Source organism: Lygodium microphyllum, chromosome 21 (assembly GCF_053477565.2).
Source record: "Lygodium microphyllum isolate KBCC chromosome 21, Lygodium_microphyllum_v1.1.10, whole genome shotgun sequence".
In the NCBI taxonomy this organism is placed as follows: domain Eukaryota; kingdom Viridiplantae; phylum Streptophyta; class Polypodiopsida; order Schizaeales; family Lygodiaceae; genus Lygodium; species Lygodium microphyllum.
Window position 1 is genome coordinate 61306150 of NC_141155.1, and position 7326 is coordinate 61313475.

Consider the following 7326-nt stretch of genomic DNA (forward strand, 5'->3'; position numbering starts at 1 on the left):
CACAATGACATGGCAAGACAAATGTGTCACACAAATCATTTTATCTTTTCTCAAAATCTTTCTCCAAGAATTCAGATAGCCTTCATCGAACAATTGTCCCTTCTGCTTCCAACACCACTTCAAACCACTTACATCAAATATGATAATGGGGAGAAGCTACAATAATATTTTGAAACAATACTTTATAGGTTGCCAAAATACTTTATCTCATCCACTACAATATTCAGATCTACAGCCCATTGTTTTCTTGCTCAAACTTTGCCATGACACCACAATTTTCCATCAAGTGCAGTTTGTCAATGAACTCCACTAAAAAATATCACCCATGTGACCATGATGTGCTATAGACTTTGTATTGTGTATTAAAACTCCTAGCTTAGTTGCTACATATAGTTTTTAGATATAACAACAATGAAAGCATGCATTTACCTTTGGACTACATCCTCTCAAGAACTCCCTCTCCTCTTGAGTGACTTCCTCTCCTTGGTGTGAAGCTATTACATATAAAAACGGTTCATCTTCTCATCCATGGCTCCATCCATCCCCTTCTCTATCCCATTTCCAATTATCACATCTCTAATTAGTCTATTATTGTCCCTTAGTGTTTACAACATCTTATTATCTGAATCCACCATTGGTAGCCACTCCAAAATATGTACCAATGCTTGCAACATCAACCAACCTTTAGCCATGCTACCTTGTGGACAAGTCCATTGTCGCACAAAGCCTTTCAATGTTTCATAAATTGATCCAAAAAGAACATCTATCAGGTATGGAGCAATCCTGCAATCTCCACTTCATCCATAAGATGCACTAGCATGTGAGTTTGTATCCTGAGCATGATTGTGGGTAAATGCTTCTTAAAGAGACATACAATCTTCACTACTCCTTGCCTTGTGGATTCAATCAAAGATATCCTTATCTTCTTCTATGAGATCCATTGCACTAAGTTTAGCAACTTATAAATTTCCAAATGTATCTTTAGGATAAGACAATCCATGATTGCATTTAGTAGTATGAATTTTTAGACATTTAATGTACTATATAAATTAAAAAGTACATATAGTACTTAATCAAGCCAGTATGACTATCATGGTTGGAATAAACCTATCATATCTTATCAAGAATCGCGTGGTAGGGGGACTTGCTCAAGATGCTGCATTGAACACACACAGAATGCACAAGGAGAAGTTCCCTCAAGAGATAAGAAGAGAGATGGAGGCCAAAACGTTTTCTTGCAGGTTTCTTCTTCTTCTTCCACACACTTTACAATGTACACAAAGTATAGATAAGATACAACATAAAGGAAAGTGGCTTACTAAGTCAAACAATGCATAACCGACTACACTAGTCGACTGGCGCTATAACTATGCCAGCTGTAAATAGGTGTAACAACCTGAATATAATAAGTAATGAGTCAGTGGCCATGTGAGAGTCATAATGACCACTGATGTGCTAAGTGTAGACATGTGGACCCATCTAACCAGGCGGTCCATCATCAATGTCTGCATGTGTTGAGCTTGTCATCTCAACACTCCCTCTCAAGCTCAACTGCATCTCTGCAACTCCAAGTAAGCTTCGAAACTTTTGAAGCTTCTTTGTATCCAATGCCTTCGTGAAGATGTCAGCTATCTGATCCTGTATGCTGACATACACCAAGTCAATCTCACCTGCTAGTACCTTCTCTCTCATAAAGTGGTAGTGTACTTCAATATGTTTTGTCATGGCATGGAACACAGGGTTCCTAGACAACTGTATACTGCTCATGTTGTCACAATAAATGACAACTGGACCTTCCACCTGCACATCCAAATCAACCATTAACTTTTGAAGCCATACTACCTCACATGCTGCAACAACAGCACCTCTATACTCAGCCTCTGTACTCGACAAAGCAACTGTAGATTGCTTTTTGCTGCTCCAAGCAACTGCTGCACTACCAAGAGAGAACTTGTATCCGCTGGTAGATCTTCTATCAGATATACTACCAGCCCAATCTGCATCTGTGTATCCAAACACCTATACATCTATACCTGCCTCATAGAAAAGTCCATAATGTAATGTGGACTTCACATATCTCAATATGCGTTTGACTGCATCCAAATGTGGCTTTCTAGGTACTTGCATAAACTGACTCACAAGACCAACAACGTAGCTCAAGTCTGGCCTTGTAATGGTCATGTAGATCAAACTCCCCACTATCCTCCTAAACATAGTAGGGTCTTCTATCTCATCCCCAACATCAGCACTCAACTTTACATTATGCTCCAACGTGACTGAAAGTGGTTTGCATGCTGTCATACCATACTTGGACAACATATCCAAGCCATACTGTCTTTGGGACAGCCATATACCATCATCACATCTGATCACCTCAATGCCAAGGAAGTACCTTAGCTCACCTAAATCCCTCATCTCAAACTTCTTCTTCAAAAAATCCTTGACTTCAGCAATCTCACTATCACTATCACCTGTAATAATCAAGTCATCCACATAGATGACTATGATGACCAAACCTGCATCTTCCTTTCTCACATAAAGTGAGTGATCAGCATCAGAAACATAAAAGCCAATATTGACAAGATACTCTCTAATCTTGTTAGACCATGCTCTAGGTGCTTGCTTGAGCCCATAGAGTGCCTTCTTCAACCTGCACACATATGTGGGATGCTCTAAATCTTCATAACCTGCTGGTTGATCCATATACACTTCTTCCTACAAATCACCATGCAAGAAGGCATTCTTCATATCCATTTGCTGCAACCTCCAACCTTTGGCTGCTGCCAAAGCAATTACACATCTGACAGTTGCCATCCTAGCAACTGGACTGAAGGTTTCTTCATAATCTATGCCATATGTCTGGGCATAGCCTTTTGCAACCAGCCTAGCTTTGTACCTACTAATAGAACCATCTGCATTGTGCTTAATCTTATAAACCCACTTACATCCAATAGCTTTCTTGTCCTTTAGCAATGGTACTAGATCCCAAGTCTTATTGGCCTCTAATGCAGCCATCTCCTCATCCATTGCTGCATCCCAATGAGCATGACCAACAGCCTTCTCAAAACATGTGGGCTCAACATCCTCAACTAGTTTCACCATATAAGCATAATGGTGAGCTGCATAACCTTCAAAACCAAATCTTTTAACAGGGTATCTGATCCTGCTAGATCTGCGTACCAGCGGATCACTCAATGGAGCCTTTACATTACTATGAGCTCTTTGTACACTTGGTGTCTTGACAAAAGGAATACCAAGCTCATCATCCAAGCTCTTTGAGCCACTGGAGTCTCCATCAAGAACTGCATCAATGCCATCTGACACTTTATTCTTTCATTTGTCTTTACCTGTAGTGCTACTAGATGCACCTGAAGATGTAGAGGTACTCCTTAGTCTCCCAGACCAAGGACTACTAGATGATGTGTTTGGTCCACTAAGAGTCTGTGATTCTTGCTTTTCAGCGTCATGATCATCATCATCATCCAATGCATCACCAGTAGATGCATACAAACTACTCATTTCATCAAAGATGACATCCCTGCTCACTCTGAACTTACATGTGACAGGGTTATAACAGCGATACCCTTTCTGCTCTAAAGAGTATCCAATAAAAACATATTTTTCTGCCTTTGGATCAAGCTTCTTCCGTAGCTCATCTGGCACATGAATGTATGCAACACAGTCAAATACCTTCAAGTGCGATACATCAGGCTTCTTGCCAGTAAAGCATTCTTCAGGAGTCATCCCATGAATTGCAGCTGTGGGAGTTCTGTTCATAATATAAACAACAGTATGAACAGCCTCAGACCAAAAATTCTTAGGCATATTCTTTTCAGCCATTAAGGCGCGTGCAACTTCTGCAATATGCCTGTTTTTCCTTTCTACAACCCCATTTTGCTGTGGGGTATACCTGCATGTGAACTGTCTCTTTATCCCATGAGACCTCAAAAAATCACTGAACTCATTCGAGAGGTACTCTCCCCCTCCATCTCACCTCAACTTTCAAGCCTGTTTCTCTTTCAACTGTAGCCTTGAAAGTTCTAAAGTGCTCAAACGCTTCACTCTTTTCCTTCATAAAATATACCCACAGCTTTCTAGAACAATCATTAATGAATGTGACAAAGTATGAATTGCCTCCAAGAGATACATTTTGTGTAGGCCCCCAAATGTATGTATGCACAACATCAAGGATATTTCTGCTTACATCTCTGTCATGTGAAAAAGGTTGTCTTGGCTGCTTACCAAACTGACATGCTTCGCATACCTTATGAAATTCTGCAACTCTAAATGTAGAAAAAAAAAACCCTTTGGACTGCATTAATTTCAGCCTTTGTACATTTGCATGTCCAATGCGTTTGTGCCAAATTTCAATATCTGCAACAACACCTTTTCCTTTAGCATACATAGCAGCATTCGTAGTAGGAATTCCAGCATCCAGAGTAAACATACGTCCAACTCTGCTTCCCTTTGCTACCAACTTGCACTTGTCATTGAGGTCTTCTACAAAGCAGCCCTTTGCATTAAATTTGAATTGCAGCTCTTGCTCTACCATTTGACCGATTGACACCAAGTTCTTTGTAATAGATGGCACATGCAATACATCTGAAAGACTCTTTGTCTTACCGTCATGCAAGGACAAGGGAACTTTTCCAATGTGTGAAATTGGGTGGCATGAATCATCACCCGTCTGCACATAATCTGCATTTTGCAAATCTTGCATCTCTCCAAACCATTCTGCATGGCTGTCATATGATTGGATGCACCTGAATCAACATACCAAACATCATCATGTGTTTTCTTTCCTGTAACAGTATTCAGCATATGCTGCATAACAAACAGACATTCATTTTTGTCTTCATTCTGTCGTGAAGACGATGCATAATTTCCTTGCTGCAACTTACCACTGTGAATATAATCTTTCTTAGCATAACATTGGGCTGCAATATGACCTGTTTTGCCACAGTAGTGACACACAATACTAGAGTTGTTAGAACCTCTATTCTGCCATCCACCTCTTCCTCTAAAGCTCCCCCTGCCTCTAAAGTTACCATGATCTCCTGAAACCTGCATATCGCCAAATTGATGATTCAATCTATTTTGCTGGTTGTCACTACCACGTTCTATACCACGGCCTCTTGAAGAGAACCTGCCACGTGTCCTTCCTGAACTGGAGTAGAAAGCTTGGACCTCTTCACCACTTCTTTCAGATGTCTCACTCTGCATGTTGATCTCTTCAGTGATCATAAGGGAGACCAACTCATCGAAATTTGGAAATGGCTTTCTGACATATACGGGAGTTACAAAAGACTTCCAAGCCTTTTCATTGTTAAGTCCACCCAAGGTAGACGACACCAAATCATCATCATCGGGCATTGTATCAATTGCTGCCAATGCATCTGCAATGCTCCTTACCTTCAGTGCATACTCATTGATAGACATCTTTCCTTTCTTCAATGTATTCAACTCTTGCTTGAGTTGAATCTTTCGTGCCTTTGTATTTACGAAAAACATACTTTCAAGTATGGTCCAAGCTGCATGTGAATTCTTTGCATTTCTAATATGTCCCAGCATATTATTGTCAATTACTGCAGACAACCAATACATGACCTTATTGTCTTTTGCATTCCATTCCTTCCGTGTCTTTGTCTCTTTGTAGTTGGAGGATCACTGACCTCTGACTCCTTTTCTTCACCTGAAACAAACTCGTAGAGGCCTTTTCCAATAAGGAAGTTCGTGACACGGAACTTCCATGAAGGGTAGTTGTTCTTGTCAAGCTTCTCAATGATGGGGCTTCCACTGTTCTCTGCCATTATCACAAAACTAATACCAAACAACAAGCAAATCTTCTGCAACCCTCGACCTATAATGCACAGTAATACACAGGACAACCTTTTTTACTGTCTGCTCAACAATACATGCAATCTGCAACTTGTTTACAGATAAATCTTATGTTTGCTTCTTGCAAATACCTCAAGAATTACAGATTCACAATTTGTAACCTACACATCCACTTTCAGTCAAAACAGCCGAAATCATAGTGTACCCTGAAACTGATGTCCGCAACCTTGCGGCTCTAAAACGGGGCCTGAAACAGCCTCAGATGCCCAAAATAACTGCGGGAAGGCCCTAAAGGGCTAATTTGCAGAATACACAGCGCTCTTCGCACACACCAAACCTCATTGCAATCTGAGATTTTTGCTTGGCCGTGCTTCCGGTGCCTCCACAGACACTATCCAAGAGAAAGAGTGGAAGGATGGGAGAGCTTCTTACCCGTGGCTTGCTTGCTTGAACCTTGGTTCTTCTCCTTCACTTCAACCTTTGAAAAAAGCCTCTCTTAGTGGCCGACTCTGATACCATGTCAAGAATCACGTGGTGGGGGGACTTGCTCAAGATCCTGCGCCGAACACACACATAATGCACAAGGAGAAGCTCATTCAAGAGACAAGAAGAGAGATGGAGGCCAAAACGTTTTCTTGTTGGTTTCTTCTTCTTCTTTCACACACTTTACAATGTACACAAAGTATAGATAAGATACAACATAAAGGAAAGTGGCTTACTAAGTCAAACAATGCATAACCGACTACACTAGTCGACTGACGCTATAACTATGCCAGCTGCAAATAGGTGTAACAACCTGAATATAATAAGTAATGAGTCAGTGGCCATGTGAGAGTCATAATGATCACCGACGTGCTAAGTGTAGACGTGTGGACCCATGTAACCAGGCGGTCCATCATCAATGTCCGCATGTCTTGAGCTTGTCATCTCAACATATCTTGTGCCAATCATGGAATTTTAACATGTTATCTGGTCATTTGTGATAAATGAGAACTTGAGAGGGCACATCATAAGCATTGACATATGTATATACATGGTGATTTTCTATATTATATGCTACTCTTTAGTGGATAGGACCCAAGGAGCATGAGGTAGTTGCACATGTCCATTAGAGATTGTATATGACTAATACATCTCCATCTTACATACCTTCTTCAAGTTCGTCCTTACTCCTAGAGTATCTCTATTTCATGTGATATGGCCCCATAATAAGCTATCAACATTCTTGAAAGTGTGCATGGGATCTAATAGATGGTTGATTTGTGAATGGGTCCAATATAGAAAAATCATAGAAAACTAAGAATTATTACATTTCTATTGGAAGTGAATCTTCAAAGACCATCTTCCACTCATACAAGCTTTAGGCATTCATTCATGCAAGGGTTTGTGCAAGGAATCCTTCTCTCAAATCATGGCTTTCCAGCAAGCATGTAGCGTACCCTTGATAAACTATATTTTTCATCATCCATGACCTTTGGGTTTCCAACT